Below are 19,989 nucleotides of genomic sequence, written 5' to 3'. Positions count from 1 at the left end.
AAGCTGGGTACTGTCGCTTTAAGTGATGGAACAGAAAGGCAGGGTAGCTATCACTACTGGCTGCTGACATCATTTCTGTGAGGCAAAGCCCCCATTTAAATCTTATAATCCTTGTTTATAGGATAAACTTATAGTCACTGACCTAATAGCTATTTCTCTGACTTGTTAAGTAACAAAGACTTGCATCTGAGGTGTCCATAGTTTGCTTTGTTTTAAATTTCCCTAGCAGCAGCTTGTACACAGAGCTCTGTTGCTTTTCTGATGCCCCACAGAAAGGCATCTGGTGCTGCAGGCTCCAGACTTGGATCTCCTTTCTAAAGGTAAACCTGAGAAATCCTTGAAAGCAACTCCCAGGCAATATCAGAGACATACAAATCAGGAAGCACCCTCAAAAGGAGATGGGATGCTACCCGGTGACAGAAATGTCCCAAGGTTTCTTTCTTCCTCCTGGAAACCACTCACTTCCCCAGAGTCTCAAGAGGCTCCAATAGAGCCATGTTAACTAGGAACAAAAGTGCCTGTCCTGGCATTGGAAGGTTTTGGCATTGTCCACTCAGAGATGATACAACCAGCAGACATGTAGCAATTAAGAGAGCCTGAGATTATCAGGTAAGCGTGGATGTCTTTGCAGCAAAAGTATTTGTGTTTCTCTAGTTACAGTCAGCAAAAACATTCTAATGAGCTTACAAAGCAACATCAAGATCTCTGAATTGGCATGTCAGTTTGAATTGCCAGTATCTCTTACCTCATGAGTGAAATCTGTCCGAATTTGAAATGGTTATGTGCAAACAATTCCAATCATAATGGTCTATAAAGCGACCTACTTAATTTCCTTTAAAATGGTATGTTGGGATTTGTTTGTTTTGTTTTGAGACAGGGTCTTACTCTGTAGTCCAAGTTGGCCCCAACTCTTGATCCTTCTGCCTCTGCCTCCCAAATCCTAGGATTACAGATATGAGCCACCATACCTGCCCTGAATTAATTTTAAGAGTTTGTATTGTATTTTTAGGAAATCATCAATTGCCTGTAGGTTTGCATACTCTCTAACAGTTGTACATGTATAAATTTTCATATTTTCTCTGTAGTTGTGATTATATTTCCTTTAAAATGCTGTATTTTACTTCTCTCTCTAATCAGACTTGACAAAGTTGTATTTAGTTTATCAAGATTTTGAAAGAAACTAATGCTTCTTGTTGGTTTTACTTGTTTTTTTTTTTTTTTTTTTTTTTTTTTTGCTTATTGTTTTAATTTTTTGGTTTTTTGTGAGGTAGAGTCCTGCTATACAGCCCAGGCTAGGCTTGATCATCCCACCTCAGCCTCCCAAGTTCTGGGATTACAGGTACACGCCATCATGGCAGAGTTACGTTTTATGTTTAACTTTCATCTTTATTAATTTTTTCCTTCTACTTCCCTGTTTTGTTGTGTTACTTTTGAACTTATAGTGAGTATTTTAAAATTTATTTTCAAGTCCTATTTTTTAACGATAAAATTTAAGGACAATTTTTGTCTTTGCCCAAAATTTTTGGATTGCTTCTATAGTATGAAGTGTTCCTATTTTACTACTCTAGTTTCTAACTTTAATTTGATTTTCCTCTTTGATACAAGGATTATTTGAGGATTTTTTCACTCTTTTAAGCTCATCTCTAATTTTACAGGGTTATAATCAGAAATGTAGTCTATAAAACTTCTACTTTTTAAAATGTATTTGGGTTTCTTGTGTGTCCAACAGCCTATTAACTTTTATAAATGCTCCACAGATGCAAGATAAGACCTAAAGTCTCTGTAGAGTTCATAGATGTGTACATACACATCTGCACATACTTGCAAGGGATGTATACTAGATATTGACCATCTCACACAAATTCAGTATATCCTGCTCACTGTTCTTTTTCTTATTCTCTCAGATTCTAAATGTCTTATTAAATACTCCCATTACAACTGCAATCTTTTACTATACTTCTAGCAATATCTTTCTTTGACTTTTTGTATGAATTAAAATTTGCATTCTGGTTGACCTTGATACTTAGGTTTGGAAGGGAGGGTTGTTTTCTTTGTTTGTTTGTTTATTGAGACAGTGCCTCTCTGGATAGCCCAGGCTGGCCTAGAACCTGAGATCATCTGTCTTAAGCCTCACAAATGCTCAGATTACAGATGTGCACCACCATACCGGGCTTTTGTTTTGCTTCTTATCATTTGCAAGTATCTAGGATATCTTTGCCTAACCCCTGATCTAGAGTATTTCACTTTGTCACAGAGATGACACAGGTAGATATAATTAGGATTTGCTTTTTAACCTACTCTGACATTTAATAGGGAACTATGTCCATTTGTTTTCTTATAATACTTGATCTCATTAATTCCTCCACCTTCTATTTAATTTCTATTTTTTTACATTTTACTATTGCTTCTTTTCATCTTTTTTTTTCTTGACCTACTTAAGTTTCTCTTCATGCTTATATTCTCTCTGGTAAGTTGACATATATTTTTGTTTGTTCTCCCTCCATTAGCTATTGAAGTTCTAGTCTATCAGCATTATTATTAGCTCCTATCACGATGCCTGCTTCCCTACTCTCTGCATCTTTTACATCACTTAACTGACATGTCATTCCTTCTGTTCCAATAATCCATACTTATCATGGAATTACAAATTCCCACTTATATCATTATCATGATCTACCATTTCAACTCTTAGTCCTGAGATGTCTCAGTGGGGTGGGGGGTTAGCTGTTGTGTGGTTAGAGGACTTTCTGTCATTCTTCCATCAAAAGAATGTATGAGTAGTACACACTGAATTTCTGTCTGTCCCAGAATAACTTTCTTTTGAACTAAATAAATAAAGTTTTACAAATCAAGTGCTTCTTTGGTCTCAGAACTTTTTTCACAATAGACTTTATTTGTCCATCTTTAGCATTCATTAGACTTTTCTCTGCTCTTAGTTTCATCTTTAAACTCTCATTGTTGCAGATGAGCATAAATGCTTGTCCAATCTTCCTTCATAGTTTGCTACCTGATATCTCTATCAGAAAAATAGCCATGAATTTTAGGGGCTTGGGGGAAGGGAGTTTGGTGCTTTGGTTTAGTTTCTGAATTGTTGAAATTTTTAAATTTTTATCTGGTGTTGCTTTGTTTAGGGTTTAAGGTCAAAGGTTCAGGGTTCCCCGGTTCATTCTCAGATGGAATTTGTGGACAGATATTGTACTGAGCAGTGTTGTTAGGAATAGTACCTACATACAGGTAAAGAAGAGAGATTTGGGCAAAAGGAGGTGAGCTGTGCCTCAGCCTTTACAAAGGCCAAAGCTAATCTTGTGGAAACTGGGTTTGAATTAGCAAACTAGGGCAAAAGGAACAGCCCTTTGCACCCTCACAACAATGAGTCATTGACTCTAGACTATAGCAGAAAGGGGAGTTAGTGCCCCTTTCCTAAAATGGGGGTGGGATTCAGAAGGAACTCTGCCTATGCTAAATATTCAGAAATCAAAGAGGATATGTCTAGTTCTGTGGTCTATCTGGATTGGTTAACTTGTTTAGCTTTCTTAGACTCAGCTCTTATAATCAGAAAACTAACATCTCTTCAGTCCAGAGAAATCTTTTGGGCTTGATAACCACTTCTGCATCTTTTCCTTTCTTCTTCTGGATGGCTCATTATTTGCATACCAAATTTCCTAAACCTGTGTGCTCTATGTTACTGAACTTCCACTCAGGTGTTTTTATCTCTGTGGCATGTTGTTCTTCCATTTACTTAATATTCAAACCTCTAATTCAATTGCCAGCATGGATTATTCTTCTTTCTGATTCACCTGGTGGATATTTTAATTCAGAAATCATCATTTTAGTTCCTAAAGATCTTCATGGTGTTTCAATGACATGTTTTTTGAAAATGTTCATTATTTTCATGTTCAATTCTCTTTCTCTTCTACTTGTTCTACCTCAGTAATGAACCATTTGTCCCAGCCTTTTGGATTTCTCTCCCCTATTTCCTGAATCTCATTGGAGGACCTGTGATCTCTCTTGAAGGTCATGTTCTATCAGCATGTACCAGTCAGCTGTTTGGTTTGGGGCACTGCAAGACTCAAAAGTGGTAGAAGGCAAGGAAATTTGTGTTCCTATTACCATCTGCTGAGGCACTGAAAAGACAGGCAAGACACCCAACCTACCAGAGACAGAGGTTCATTTTGTTCCTGGCTGCCTCCACCAGGGCTACCATGGTCAGGAGAAGCAGATGGTCCCTTCGTGGACCACATCATGGTGAAGATATGTGCAAGCTCCTCCTCAAGGGATATAAAATGTACTGAATTTCTCAAAATGGACTAAAGGCCTGGCTCAAGCAGCAGAATGCCTGCTTTGCAAGCACAAAGCCCTGAGTTCAAATCCCAGTTCTATAAAAATATAGTTCTCTCTTCACATGGTTGTTATAAAGATTAAATGAGGTAATACACTAATGTGCCTGGCACATAAGAGTTTATAACTGTGAACTAATGATATTATTTGTTACTTAATTTCATTTTTTAGTTGGCACAATATTTATACTTATTTGTGGGGTACAGTGTTATAATTCAATACATATGTACAGGCACTTGACTTCTTGGTCAAACTGCCCATCCTCAGTTTCCTTTGGGGATGTTCTATTACTTCATGATCAATTCTGCTTTAATAAAATCAAGCTTGAACCTAAGAAAATATGCTCTGTTAAAGAAAAAAATATATTCAACTTATATGCTCAAATCAGAATAAGTAGGATTTGCATCTCCTCAAATACTCTCACCTTTATGTGTTAAGGACCACCAAACTCTTCTCTAGTTATTACAACTACAATCACTGTTATTGTAGTGGGGCAAACAGGAGGGTATAAATAGTTGAGGGCAGAAACAAAGAGAGGGGAGAGCAGGGAAAAGGACATGGAGTAGAGGGCTCAATTCTAAGTCTTAATCCAGTGATCTTGGAAACTCTAGTTACTAAAGAATGTCTTAAACTCTTTCTCAGTAATGGCAACATTCTTACAGGGTCAGTTTACATTTTGATTCTGTTTGTTAAGCAATATCACACCAAACCTCTTCAGAACATCCTTCCCACTTAGTTGCCTCAAAGAGAGCTGAAGGAGTGGAGGGCATGGGATTGGGGCAGGTGCATCAGCTGTTCTCTCTGGTTTTGAGCAACTCTGCTTAAGAAGCATCTACAGTGGCTAAGAGAGAAAGGCAGAGTCAAAGTCAGGCCCACAGCTGGCCACTCAGTGTCATTTGATGAAACTCTTCTGCTCTGAGAGTCATTTAAGTGGAGAAATACAGTCACCCTTGGAAATTCCTTTGCAGGTGGAGCCAAGGCCAGAGAGCCACAGCCCTGTCAATGTCCCTTTTAACCACAGATCTCTCAGAGGTTCACTTAATCTTCATAACAGCTGTAAGAGGTAGGTCAAATAGCGTATGGTGAAGATTATACAGTTAATTTATACAAAGGGCCTAGAGGTTTTGTTTGGCATATAGCTATTGCTATGTATGTATGATCTGGTATTATCATTATTATATAATGCTGACCATTAGCTGTTATCACCATCATCATCTTCCTCTTCGGAGGCCTCTGTGACAGTATAGCACTCACTGGCATTTTTTTCCTTTCCCCAGCCCATCACAAAGCTGTCACCCACTTCTCAGGCACACAATTACTTAGCATTTCTCACACATTCTTGCCCAGCTACTGCATTCCCTCTCCATCCCTCCCGCCTCTCTTTACCTCATGTTTTGTGTCCCCACTTCTTCCAGCCAGTTTAAATGGGTCTCAACTCTCCCCAGGCCACAGCATACCAAGGCCAGTGCTAAGTGTCCTCACTGGACACAGTCCAGGACTTGGGGATCAGCTTCAACCAGATGGACTCAAATGTCCACTGTTCCTCTCCAAAGCGCAGGCTCATTCTGTTATATGAAATTCTATTAAAATATTCACCCCACTTTCTCAACTTTTTTACCCTGAAGTGATTTGTCTGCAAAGGCACATCACTCAGCTTTTTAAAATGCATATTCATGCTAACTTGATGTATTTATACATTGTTATCAGGTATCTATATGTTTAATTTTATTTTAATAAAAGAGTATATGAGCTGACTTGTAGTATGCAACACATCTTCTTGACAAACAATAGTTTCTTATTTAAGTACATAAATCCAAATAGGTCTGGTGATAAGGATCTATTTACTATGTTAAGTGGAAAAGGCTGATTATAAGGAATATGTAGAACAGGATATTGTTTTTATATCCTTGTAACTAGAGAGCAGGGTATGTGGCAAGAATTAGCATTGTAAAGTCAGGCTGAGGCCACATGTGCAAAGGTCATCCCTGTATTCTCATGTTTGAAGATTGAGTTTGGTCTCCAAGGCAATAACAGAAAATTTAAAGACTTTTTACAGAGAAGTGACAATCTTATTAGTATTATTGGGGGCACAGGGAGGTACTTTGGTTTAAACTCCAGGCCTTATTCTTGCTAGGCCTTGCTAGGTACTCTACGACTTGAGCCAAACCTTAGCCCTTTTTGCTTTTAGTTATTTTTTAGTTAGTGTCTTGTGGTTTTGCCCAGCTCCAACCTTGGGTGGTGTTTCTCTTACCTCCACCTCCCTTATATCTGGGATTATACACACATACCACCATGCTGAGCTTGATTTTTGAGATAATGTCTCTCTACATTTTATCTTTTTTTTGCCCAGGCTAGCCTTAAACTGCCATCCACCCATCACCACCTCCCATGCAAAGTATTTCATAATAGCAATTTTAATGTTAAGATATCACTCTGGCAGCATTATAGCAAATAATTTGGTAAGGAAGTAATGCTAGCTGTTGTTGAAATATCCCAGCACCCCCCAAAATATCACTAGAGTGAAGGCTGTGACCCTAGGGATGGAGAGATGGAAGCAGAGTCAGGCAATGACAGGCAGTTAGCACTGTAGAATATGTGGATCGTTCTCATGAAGGGGAAAGAGGATGGGGATTATCTAGGATAACCCAGTGGCCTTGGTGAATGAACACAACATGACACATTTTCCCAAAGCAGTCAATGCAGGAGAAGATGTAGATCTGAGGTGGGCTTTGTGAGCATATGAGAGGACACATCAATCTTTCTAATTATAGAATTTATGCTATCTATAAGACACACTTGGAGAAAGTTGAATTTACTAGAATCTCAGACCCAAGAGGACAGGGACCTTGTTGATTTCATTCATTGCACCCTCAATGACTCACACAGTACCTGAAAGGTGATGAATGATCAGTAAGTTCCAGATGAATATGTGTTCTTAGATGTTTATGGGTCTAGATATGAGGACAATGTCCTAAGCAATTGTTCAATGTCTTCTGGTTTTTTGAACAGAAAATCCATCCTGTTTGAATGTCTACCCTGATCATATTTTATCCAGAAATATGAAGATTCTGTTCCACACCAAAAGAGTTGAGTTACAAAAATCTTACTAAGATTCCTAATGCCACTATTACTGTTTGTCAATACATATAAATGGGGTTAATTGTTTACTGACAAAAGACCAAACTCTGCAATGATAAATTTTGAAGTCGCCAAAATGAGTAGAATGAGTAAGTCATAATGTTGGAGTAAGATTGGAGTATTTTTTAATCACACGTGGCTGTCATTAAAATGATAAGAAGAGCCAGGTATAATTGTTTGAGGAGTAATGTGAGCATCGTGTACACCAAAAACTCCAAAACGGATCATTGCGTTAGAATGAGAAACAGTGAGAAGAGCAGAGTTCAAATAGAAACTTGAAAAAGATTTCAAGGAAAAAACAAGCAAAGCTGGGCATGGTGGTGCATACCTGCAATTCCAGCTATTTGGGAAGCAGAGGTAGGAGAATCTCTCTCTACCCACAGCCAGCCTGAGCAAAAACATGAGCACCTATCTGAAAAATAAATAAAACAAAAAAAGATTGTGGTGTAAGTGGAGAGCACTTGCCTAGCAACTTCAAGGCCCAGGGTTCAAGCCCCAGAACCAGAAAAAACAAAACAAAGAAACTAATTAATGGCTCTTCTATTTGTAGAAATTGGAACAAATCTTCATTGTCCAAGAATCTTGAATTACCTGTGTATCCCTTTAAGTATTTTCATGTACAAACCAAATACATGGTCCATTACATTTACAACCTCACTGTCAATTGCTCTAGATGGAGCATGCATTAATTATTGAAATATTTTCATAGTATACAAGTTTTTAGTGGGTTACATTGTCATAGATAATTTCAACTCTCTGTTTAGAAGATGGTACAAACAATTTTATTTACAAGAATTAATCTCTCAGATGTAATAAAAACTACAAATACAGTAGTAGATTTTTGTCTTCACTTAGCAAGCCAAACTACAAATCCTGGCCTTCATCTTTGGAAGTCAGCGTTATATAAGCCTTGTATACAATGCATAAAGTCTGCCAAAATCTATTTCAATCATAGTAAATGTTGATTATGTTACTTATGTCAAGAAGATAAAGACAATTTTGGGAATAGTCCTCTTCTATTTGATGTATAAATTATAGCCATAAAATGTCTTGTTTTGTGAACAGGATAAAAAAAATGACTAAATTAGGTTGTAGCTTCAAATTGTTGAACTACTTCTATTCAAGACAATAAACATTTTAGATGATGAGACAGTTCACAAAAGTGTTTCAATTTCTATCAGTGCCCACTACTTTTGGGGTTTTTTGGGGGGAAGAGTGGTCTTTTTGTTTGTTTGTTTGTTTCTGGCATGTCAGAAAGAATGCTGGGGCGATTAACTATTGAAGAACAGTAAGAATATTCCGGCCAAGCAGCTCTTTCTTTCTTTTTTTTTTTTTTTTCTTATTCAACAGTCTGTATTTACCTAACAGAATTCTGACTTTTTGGTTCTAGTTTGATATATTAAGTTTGTTTTTTTTTTTCATTTTTCTTTTATTATTCATATGTGCATACAAGGCTTGGGTCATTTCTCCCCCCTGCCCCCACCCCCTCCCTTACCACCCACTCCGCCCCCTCCCTCTCCTCCCACTCAATACCCAGCAGAAACTATTTTGCCCTTATTTCTAATTTTGTTGTAGAGAGAGTATAAGCAATAATAGGAAGGAACAAGGGGTTTTGCTGGTTGAGATAAGGATAGCTATACAGGGCATTGACTCACATTGATTTCCTGTGCGTGGGTGTTACCTTCTAGGTTAATTCTTTTTGATCTAACCTTTTCTCTAGTTCCTGGTCCCCTTTTCCTATTGGCCTCAGTTGCTTTAAGGTATCTGCTTTAGTTTCTCTGCGTTAAGGGCAACAAATGCTAGCTAATTTTTTAGGTGTCTTACCTATCCTCACCCCTCCCTTGTGTGCTCTCGCTTTTATCATGTGCTCATAGTCCAATCCCCTTGTTGTGTTTGCCCTTGATCTAATGTCCACATATGAGGGAGAACATACAATTTTTGGTTTTTTGAGCCAGGCTAACCTCACTCAGAATGATGTTCTCCAATTCCATCCATTTACCAGCGAATGATAACATTTCGTTCTTCTTCATGGCTCAAGCAGCTCTTTCAAAGAGCACATGAGAAACACCAGAGAGGCTTTAGAAAAAGACAGGCATTTCCATTGGTCTGGAAGGAAACTAGTCATTCAACAAACACCAAGTGAGCACCTACTGTGTGCCAGAAAATGTTGTAGACATTTTTAGTACTTTGGGAATGACAACAAAGATCTCTGCTTCTTATAAATACAGATTCCAAAGGTCAGATCAAAAAGAATTAACCTAGAAGGTAACACACACGCACAGGAAATCAATGTGAGTCAATGCCCTGTACAGCTATCCTTATCTCAACCAGCAAAAACCCTTGTTCCTTCCTATTATTGCTTATACTCTCTCTACAACAAAATTAGAAATAAGGGCAAAATAGTTTCTGCTGGGTATTGAGTGGGGGGAGAGAGAGGGGGCGGAGTGGGTGGTAAGGGAGGGGGTGGGGGCAGGGGGGAGAAATGACCCAAGCCTTGTATGCACATATGAATAATAAAAGAAAAATAATAAATACAGATTCCAGCAAAATTGGCTGCCTTTTTTTTTTTTTTGTGGTACTGGGATTTAAACTTAGAGCCTTGTGCTTGCTGGGCAAGGGCTTCTACCACTTGATCCATACCTCCAGCCCTTTTTACTTCATTTATTTTTCAGATAGGGTCTACACTTTTACCCCTCAGACCAGTTTCAGACCTTGATCTTCCTACCATCACCTTCTACAACGCTGAGATTATAATTGAAAACCACCACACCCAGCTCATTCTTTGAGATAGATTTGCTGCTAACTTTTTTTCTGGACTTGAACTGCAGGCCTCCTGTCTCTGACTCCCAAGTAGTTAGAATTACAAGAGTGAGCCACCAAGATTAGCCCCATTTGCATTCTTTAATGCAGTTTTCATAAAAAGAAATGAGCTAGTTTAGCCTACAGTTTCCCAAACAGAAGGCAAGAAAACTAGAGCAAGAGTCCAGGCTACCTAACTCCAAGTTTGTAACCACCACATCTCAGCTGCCTTCCCCATTTCTAACTCATCTTTTGCTGGGTCAAGGGTCCATTAATCTAGGTCCTTGAGAGTTTATATGTAAATGTAGTCAGCTAGACTATATTCAGTAGAGGACATTGTCTAGATAGATTAACATTTTTTAAAAATTAGTTTTCTGTCTTTCTTCTCTCTGAAATTTAGTATAGAAAAAATATTCAGGCAAAGACACATACATCAGATAGGCATCACAGAAATGCTCCTTTCAGAGCTCAGAGGGATAAAGTGGCCCCACAAGCAACAGACAATGTCAACATGCAATCATGTTGGTTGGCTTCTTTCTCTGACCAACCCCAAAGAGATAGGGGAAATTATAGTTCTGGAAAGGCATCCACAGAGAGTGCTCATCACACTGCTTGCACAATGGGCTTGCACAACACCAAAGTGAGAATTTCCCACATACCACAAGGGCAACTAAAGCTCAAAAAATGTCATCCATTTCATGACCAGAATCATGGAAGAGGTTGGGAACTTAGCATAGCTATCAGGTGTCAGTCATCTATCAGTGAATAAATGTTTACTTATCAGACCCTTCCAGTGGACATTTAGGGGACACATTTCAAATGGGGAAAATCCATAAGAAAATTAACGACATTAATTAAATAATGTTCAATTAATTTTGGATATTAATTTCACTAAATGAAAGAGTAATGTTCTAATAATAGAACTCTCCCAAGTTTTGTTTTTTAGCACTTTACACTTTTCAAAACTCTTTTGTTACTGGTGTAGGATGGTCAGAGACCCCAATGAATGGTCTGAAGTGATGTAAAATTTGAGAAAGAATAGCCTAGAACTACTATGACTGAGTGTCAAGGTCAGTCTCTGGTCATTCTTCCCTATTTGATCTCTACCAAGATAGACAAGGATGGTGTTCTCATGTCTACTGACCAGATGAGAACATGAATTTCAGAACAGAGAATAAATCACTACTCAATCTCATTCAAAAAAGATGTAACCCAGCACACAAACTCCATTAAGGATGTGTGGGTGAGTGTGGTGCATTGGTGAGTAGGAGAGCATGGACAATAGAAGCTGGAGCCTGTCAGAATAGAAAATGAAAAATGCAATTGTGAGCAAGGTGAAGAAGTTGTACAGAGGTGGAAAGTAATTAATTCTATGTAGAATTGAGAAAAGATCCAACCAGTTACATAGACAACCAATTGTAAAAATGATATCATGGCCAGTTATGCAGCAATGTCTCATTCTGAGGTTTCGTATGGGATTAACTTGGATGCTTGAAGAAATAATTCAGAAACTTGGACACAGCACACTGGAATCTGGTTTCTAACAAGCCATGGTTTAAAACCTTGCAAGCTGCCTAAAGTTTGGCTCAGCATCACGGGGACTCTCCTAGGAATGCTAGGGCCAACCCCCAAATCTGAATCAGCACTCTGATGAGATTCCCCTCATCACCTCACAGTTTAGAAAGGATTGCTCTAAAACAATCCTCTCCTATCACACATTCATTTCACCTCACAGCTTTAAGGAGATTGCTGTAAAGCATCCCTCTCCTCTAGGACACATTCACCGTGGAATGAAATAAGTCAGCCTGATATGAGCCACTCTTAGTGAGCCCCGGAGTAATTTAGTGCTGTTTCTATGTTCAACTTCCTTCCCAGTCTTATGTTCTAGATTTTCATCCTCCTCTGATAAAGGGTGACCAAATATCCAATTATAAATGCCTCCTAAAACCTGTTGAGGATCAATAGCTCATTAATGGGCCACCAGGCATTCCAAATGTGTTCGAAATTTAACTTCAAAATATTTTTAGAAGTAAAACTCTGTTTGTATAGTACTAAATTTCTAATAATTCTCCCACAGTTCATAGTCCTTCAAAGACAAGTAAAACTCTTTGGTAATCTGGTCGGCTAGTTTTCTTTTCCCTCTCATAGGCAACCAGTCTGTCAAGATCTGGACACTCAGATGTGCTTCCAGTATTGGGGTAATCAATCATGACCTCCGCCCTTGTGCTGAAGGTTCAGGTCTTCTCTTAAGTATGTTTAAACCAGTCTCCTCAAGTGGAATTGGGGTCCTTTCTAAGTTTGCCTATCCCAGGGAGTATGTGTATTTCCTAATTAGAGGGAACCCCTCCAGTCACCTTTTTAGGGCTGTGGAAGAAGGAATTCTCTCTGTTCAACTCTGACTGTGCACCTCGGAGTAAACAGCTAGTATAATCTTTGATTTCAAAATCCACTCATTATTATAACATTAGAAAAAACCTTGAACCTACCACCCTTCCAAGTACAGTCCATATACATGGAAAGTTAGGTTCACACACAAATTTACCTTTTACCTTTCCTGAAATGGTTTTCAGGTCATCTTTTTCCTTTTTTCTTCCCATTTTTTTTGAGTTACTATTATTAGTGGGGAAAGGGGACAGTGAGAAAAAGAGAAGATAGAAAGAAGGCTGGACTTAATCAATGTGCAATATATATATATGGAAATGTTACAATGAAACCCATTAGTTTGTACAATTAATGTGTTAATTAACAGCTATAATAAAAAAGAAAAATATTTTCCAATATTATCAGAGGCTTCCTCACACATTATTTAATGCCCACATAATATTGCAGTATTGATAGGCTATATGTATGTAATCAATCTACTACTCTCCCATACGAAGTTGGCTTTCAATTCTCCATTATTTGAAATAAATAAATTTTAAAAGCTAATTTTAGAGATTTAATCCTAATATTTGACAGTTATCTTCAAGGGAAGAAATTCTGGTCATATGTCTGTATTGCATCACTAATGTCCAATAAACTATTCGTAAGTGTATACCATGAGTCACAAGGGAGAACAGGCAGAAAAGTGAGATGAAAAATTATATAAAATGAATCCTTTTTATCTTAGGAAAACAACCAAAAGTATCATTTTCATCTCAAATTCCCATACATAAAATAGTCCGAACATGTTACTATGTATCTGGTGTTAGTTTCATGGCATTTAAGATTCTAAGTCATAAACGATGCAAGGGTTACACAGGCTGTTTCCTGACTTGGTTGCTGTATTGGAATATAACTAAACAGAGACTTAAGTTTAACATAAGGTTTTTGGTCTTGTTTTATTATCATATTATTGTCGTACTGGGGATACATTGTGACATTAACAAAAGTGCTTACAAAAAATCTTAAATTCACCCCCTCCATCATTCGCCTTTATCCACTCCCCCACCCCCCTTGTTAGAATAGTTTTACAGATCTCATTTTTCCATTTACATACATGAGTACATAATTTTCCACCATATTCACCCTCCTACATCCATTCCTTATACCTCTTCCCTTTCACTGGTACCAGCCCCCAGGCAGGATCTGTTTTACCCCCATTTTTAATACAGTCATGGTTTCACTACATTCTTTGTTTTAGACTACAGAATAAAAAACACATCTAGCAGGCTGGGATGTAGCTCAATTGCCTAGCATACATGAAGCCCTGGGTTCAATCCCCAGCACCAAAAATAAAGGAAAAACAAAACAACAACAAAAAAATCTATCACCTAGAATCTGCTTAACCATTGCTTATATTATGCTTGGCGCAACTATTTCAATAAGAAATAGTACAACAACTAACTTGTTCTAATTTCTTAATAAAGGAATTAATCCCCTTAATAAAGGTCCCACTGACTTTATGGAGCTTGGGATAGGACAAAGAGAAAAACAGCAGAAGCCTCATTCAGTGCTCCAATTTTGAAAAGATTGAGAAAAGGATATTCCAGGGAGAAAAGTTGAGAGATACATAATGATCTGGTTTTGCCAAATAAAAGAAACATAGCTGAGCACTGGTGGTTCATGCCTATAATTTTAGCTACTTGGATTGGGGGAATAATGGTTCCAGGCCAGCGCAGGGAAAAAAAAAATTGTAAGTGCCCATCTCAACGGGAAAAGGTGGGTGTGGTAGCAATTGCCTGGCATCCCAGCAACGCAGGGAAGTGTGAAATAAAGAGGATCAGGGTCAAAACTGGCCTGGGCAAAAAGCAAGACCCTATCTCCAAAATAGCTCAAGGAAAAAGTACGGTAGGTATAGCTCAAGTAGTAGAACGCCTTTCTTAAAAGTATGCAGCCCTGAGTTTAAACCCCAGTACATCCAAAATAAATTTAAAAATAAAAGAGACATAAAGGGAAAGGAAAAAACAAATTTTGAAAGTTGAATTTGGGGAAGACATCATGGAGGATTTTGGCAGGACCTAGCATCTGGGTAAGGAGAAGCTATTTTAAGCAATAGCAAATCAAAACCTGAGTTGTGCCGCATTAGGGCTTAGCAGGTACAGTGATGGAAGAGTTTCCAGGACAACCTCCTTCCTGAGCCCCAAATCCTAAACAGATACCACTTTATCACAAGACTTCTTATCTGTGCTCACAAGGCTATCTTTGAAAATAATAAAGGGAGCTGGGGAGTGTAGCTCAAGGGTAGTGTGAGCACATAGTATTCATGAGGCGCTGGGTTCAATCCCCAGCACCAAAAAAGAAAAGAAGAAAAACATGTATTGGAGATAGAAATTGGGAAGCTCACAGTTCAAGGCCAGCCTGGGCAAAAAGTTAGCAAGACCCCTTCTCCACCAACATGCCAGGTTTGAGGGTACAAGTCTATAATCCCTATAAACTCAGACACTGAGACATAGGTAGGAAGATCATGGTCTGATACCAGGCCCTGGACAAAACCACAAAACACTATCCAAAAAATAGCTAAAGCAAAAAGTGCTGAGGCCCTGAGTTCAAATCCCATTACTACCCAAAAAAAGAAAAGACAAAGAAAGAGAAACATAGTAAAAAATAAGTCGGCCTCAGGTATAAATCTGACTGAAATATTGTTGCTTAATTTGGATACCAATGTTACGATTGAAATGAACGCGTCATTGACACATCGATGCATGCTAAAAAGACAGTAAGTTTTGTCTCGTTCCTTAACCTGATGCTCCCCAGTCCTCAATGTGATGACCTCTATGGTCATGAATAGCATCGGTGAGGCCCCAATAATTAGGCCACCTGAAGAAGAAGGAAAACCCAATGCAGGGACCAGGAGGAAGCATTTGAGATGGTCTCCCCCTTGGAGAAACAGAGGAAAACTTACTAACAAAGAATCAGAAAGGTTGGACTGACTTGTAGGTTTAAGCAGAGTTGAAAAAGTTGTACTGGTAGAAGTGTCATTTAAAATCAAAACTTGTGAATAATTTTGAAAGAACTAGCAAAACATAAAATATGTATACTTATGACCCAACAATTTCACTCTAAGTATTCATGTTCAAGTTATTCTTATAACACAAGTACTCTTCATACTCTGTGCACAGGAGCACACGAGAAAGAGTTGAGAAAGTATGTATGAATATATTCACAAAGGTGCTGTTTATAATAACCAAAAGATGGAGGGAAAGCCTAAGCTCACATTACACTGGAGTAACTCAGTGAGTACTGCTTAGCCATACCATGGAAAATTCTTGAACGAGTTACTAAGAATGAGGTACACAAGTTCCTACTTGCAAGGTAAGTTTGCCAAGATGTTGATGAATGAAAATATCAAGTACGTAATAACATGTGTGATACGACACTTGTTTCTGAGATTCGTTTGGATGGAAAAAGTGACTATCAAGATGCCTACTTTTAACCACACAGGTCACATCAAGGCAGGTGAAGAAACCAGCTGGAATTGGAAATCATGATGAGGAAGACTTAACTCTATCTTTGACTACTTTTATATTAACAACGAGAGTGTGCATATGGCAATTGTTTTGTGTTTCAAATTTTATTCAAGAATTTAAAATTCTTTAGTTCTAAAAACTCAATTTTTGACTTCTTGAATATTATCCTAAAGACATCTTTCCTCTAAAAGGATGATTTATTTTTTATTGTTCTGGCAGTACTAGGTTTTAAACTCGGGGTCTCCTGCTTGCTAGGCAAACACTTTACCACTTGAGCCACTCACCAACCCTTTTTGTGTTGAGTATTTTCAAAATAAGGTTTTGTGAACTATTTGGCCAGGTTGGCTCTGAACAGAGATCTTTCTGCTGCTCCCTGCCTCCTTAGTAGCTAGGATTACAGACATGAGCCACTGGCAACTCTGCCCAAAATGATGATTTTTTTTTAAAGTCAATGAGGTACTGGTTTAATCCATAAGCTAATTATTGAATAACAACAAATGATAAATAGATAGATAATAGATGTATATATGGATGGATGGATGGATGGATGGATGGATGGTGGGTGAGTAGGTTAGGTAGGTAGATAGGTAGGTAGGCAGGTAGAAGATAACATAGATAGATAGATAGAACATACATACATACATATAAATATAGATACATGCATACATACATGCACATAGACAGGCAAATAGATACATACATATAGATAAAAATTGATATATACATACATATAAATATAGATAGATAAAAGCAGACAGAATGACAACATCACTTGTCTGATTTATCAAGGCTGCCAATGTTATGCAGGATTACCAAGGTAACTCCAATCAGCACATTAAATGCTATGACAAAATAAATATAAAATGGCATGCCACTGAGTTTCCAACACAGGAAAATCCTTGCATGTGTCATGTTTAAAAGAAGTGAGAAACATCAGCAGGAGGAGAGGAGTTCCATGAATGGATTTGAAATCAAAACTAATCTACATTGGAATTTATGCCCTGAAATATTTTTTAGGCTCAGAATTCAGCAGGAGCAAATTATTCTCCAAATTAGAAACTACAATGCCTTCATAACACTTCCAATTTTAGAGGACAAGTTAGAGCTAATGCAATTTTAATATAGTCTAGCTGATAATAATTATCAACAAGACTGTCTTTTGTTCCCTTAGGACTTTTTCACTTAAGAACTTGATGGTGTTTGGGATAAAGGTGTCATAGATGGGATTCTAGCATGTGATAACCAAGAAAATATTAGCCTACCCTGGTGCCAAAGGCTGGATTAATCCTTCGAACAATTCGAAGGAGAATCAGAACATGCACCTTAAAGATGGCTCAAAAATTCTGAAAAAAAAATATTAAAATAGCTCTCCCAGTAGCATGGCACTTTAGTGGATTTCATTTATTTTGATCATATTGCTTTGACTCCTTAACTTAGAAGTTCTTTGCTGATATACATCCTTTTATTTTCTCAGGTGTTTGAAAGTAGTCACCACTAAAGAGGGTTTTTAAAATATTTCTGGAGCCTAAAGTTGAGTACAATCTGCATGGCTGAGCAGGGGAGAGTCACTTGGGAAAAGGGTGCTTAATGAATAACTTTACAGTAAAAGGCCTTGAAAACTTCTTCTAAACATTAGACCCAGCTCCCTTTCTGAAATACATTAACAGCCTCCAGAAGGCTCATAGATTCTGGTAACCTGTCAGGCGAACTTCAGAAGTCTCTGACATTTTCATTCTGTCACAGGGAAAGTCTCCTTCTCTGTCTACATCCCTCCCTCTTTCCTCGCCCTCTCCCTCTCAGCTGCCTTTTGGAGATTTGACTGTAGTTCTGCTGGAGAGAAAGACTGATAAAGCCAAGCAATCAGAGTTATTTCCTATGCATGAAATTGATTAAATGCTTCACTAAATGGCTTATAAATTTGCTTCTCATATTTCTGTCACCCACTGAAAAGATTACAGAAACTCTGCATATAACCATGTTGTATACAATACCAAATTACAAAAGGTTGTAAAAACTAATGTTTTGTTTAAAGTTTTGAGCAGGACCATATGCCTTCAGTGACCTTGAGTAAGCTATTTTAATTCAAAACATTTCAAAGAATATAAAGGGGAGAAGTATTCAACTACATAACAAACCAGTGGAGCAATGGGTGGACCTCGGTTCACGTCTGCTGAACTTCTGCTCCATCCTGCCAGGGTACAGTCGCCTTGTGCTTTGAAAGGTGGGAAGCACGTGTGGTGTCAATGGGGATATATTTACAAAGGAGATGAAACAAAGCTGTCGAGACCTCCCAAAGTAGAATCTGCTCTATTCTTTTTAGTTCAGAAGGACCCATCCTAACAAGTTCTGAATCTTGTAGAGACTTGTAGAAAAGATGACAAGCATTAGCAGGGGTGGGTGGGATTGTTTTATTTGGGGGGGGTTGTTTTGGTTTTTTTTTTAATCTTTACACATTTTTCAAATGTCAATTATGTTTCATTCTTTCTTCCCTGTGAAAATTCCTTCTAAATATGGTAGAACAATGGAGGGGGGTGGGGTGGAGATCCTAGAAGGCATTTATAAGCAAGCAGGTGATCTACAGATGTTGCTTGGGAAACTAACCTCTTTTTCAAAATGGCTTTAAAAGTACCTTTACTTCTACAGGAAAAATGATATTCTTTCATAATATTTATAAGACATCATGTCCTCAGCAAGAATTAACATTTGGCATTAATGCACAATTCTGTCAGTAACATCAAGAGGAGATATTTTACAACGATTTTGGTGTGCTCAAAATCTCTACTGGCCTGAACATGGTAGTAGAGCCACAATCTCCATCACCTTCACCTTCAGAAATAGTATGGGGACAAAGACAGCTGCCAGACCATGGCATGTGGGGCCCAGGGGAATAAGAGGAGATAGGAGTACTGCTTTTTCAGAGTCTGGGTCCTTATAAGGACTCACAATGGAATTATCACTCATCTATGAAAACACAATGTAATCTCACTAATAAAACTCAAGAGTCTCTTTCTCTCTCTCTCTCTCTCTCTCTCTTTCTCTCTCCCTCTTTCTCTCTCTAATGAGTACCTGTTCTGGGAGATATGCCAACAATTCAAGGATGATTTAACCAGGCCATCAACAGCTGGACAACTTATTTAACTCTTTGGTGATGGTTACTTGAACTTTCTTATTGGCATCAAACCACCATATATAGATATAAAGAGTTTAATAAATTATAATGAAGAAACTGGTTTCTTATTATACAACACACAGAGTTACCTTCTACCTGCAAATATTTGCTGTCTTAAAGATTTGAACCCAGGACTACTGAAAGTTGATCCTTGGATACTAATGCTACAAAATTGTCTTTTATAAAAGGGTGTTGGTGATCAAATCCATTGTCTGTAACCTCCCCTGGAGCGGCACAGTTAGAATCATGAGTTAGAAGCTTTGGGGAGCCCTTCTGCAAACAGCCCTACTTAATCATGTTAACCTACTCTTTTTTCACTTGAGAATAGACACATATTTTTTTCTGATGCTAGAACCATTCAATTATTCTTTGAAACAACCTCTGCAAAACATTGAGTTAAGCCTAGGCACATGTGGCATGTGAAAATTCTGCAAGCTCTGTGATGTCTTTTCAGGAAGACACTTGGGCAAAATACCAGAAGTCCCTAACCTCACTGTAAGAGGAGATTGCCCTTGCCTGCTCCTAACGCTATCCTTAGCCCACAACATTCTCCTCTCCTGACCATGAGGCTATGAACAAAACCAGTAGACATCCTCATCTGCACAAAAGCCTGTGGGCCTCAAAAATGGCATTGAAGGCCCAGAGGGATATTAGTGA

At 38.1% G+C, this 19,989-nt stretch overlaps 1 long non-coding RNA gene across 14 annotated transcripts in view; it reads right to left on the bottom strand.

The window, feature by feature from the left end:
• The window catches only part of LOC109679274 (uncharacterized), a 114,099-nt gene that overhangs the window by 30,716 nt on the left and 63,394 nt on the right, over positions 1–19,989 (bottom strand). For 3 of the 14 annotated variants that reach the window (XR_012443935.1, XR_012443938.1, XR_012443940.1), the window contains one exon: positions 7,805–7,888. The exons of the other annotated variants lie outside the window; for them this stretch is intronic. This is a non-coding gene — a long non-coding RNA (uncharacterized lncRNA). The remainder of the gene's footprint in view (positions 1–7,804; positions 7,889–19,989) is intronic. 14 annotated transcript variants of the gene reach the window in all.

Source organism: Castor canadensis, chromosome 19 (assembly GCF_047511655.1).
Source record: "Castor canadensis chromosome 19, mCasCan1.hap1v2, whole genome shotgun sequence".
In the NCBI taxonomy this organism is placed as follows: domain Eukaryota; kingdom Metazoa; phylum Chordata; class Mammalia; order Rodentia; family Castoridae; genus Castor; species Castor canadensis.
The sequence above is the reverse complement of the archived record's forward strand: the minus strand, read 5'-3'. Positions and strand labels throughout refer to the sequence as shown.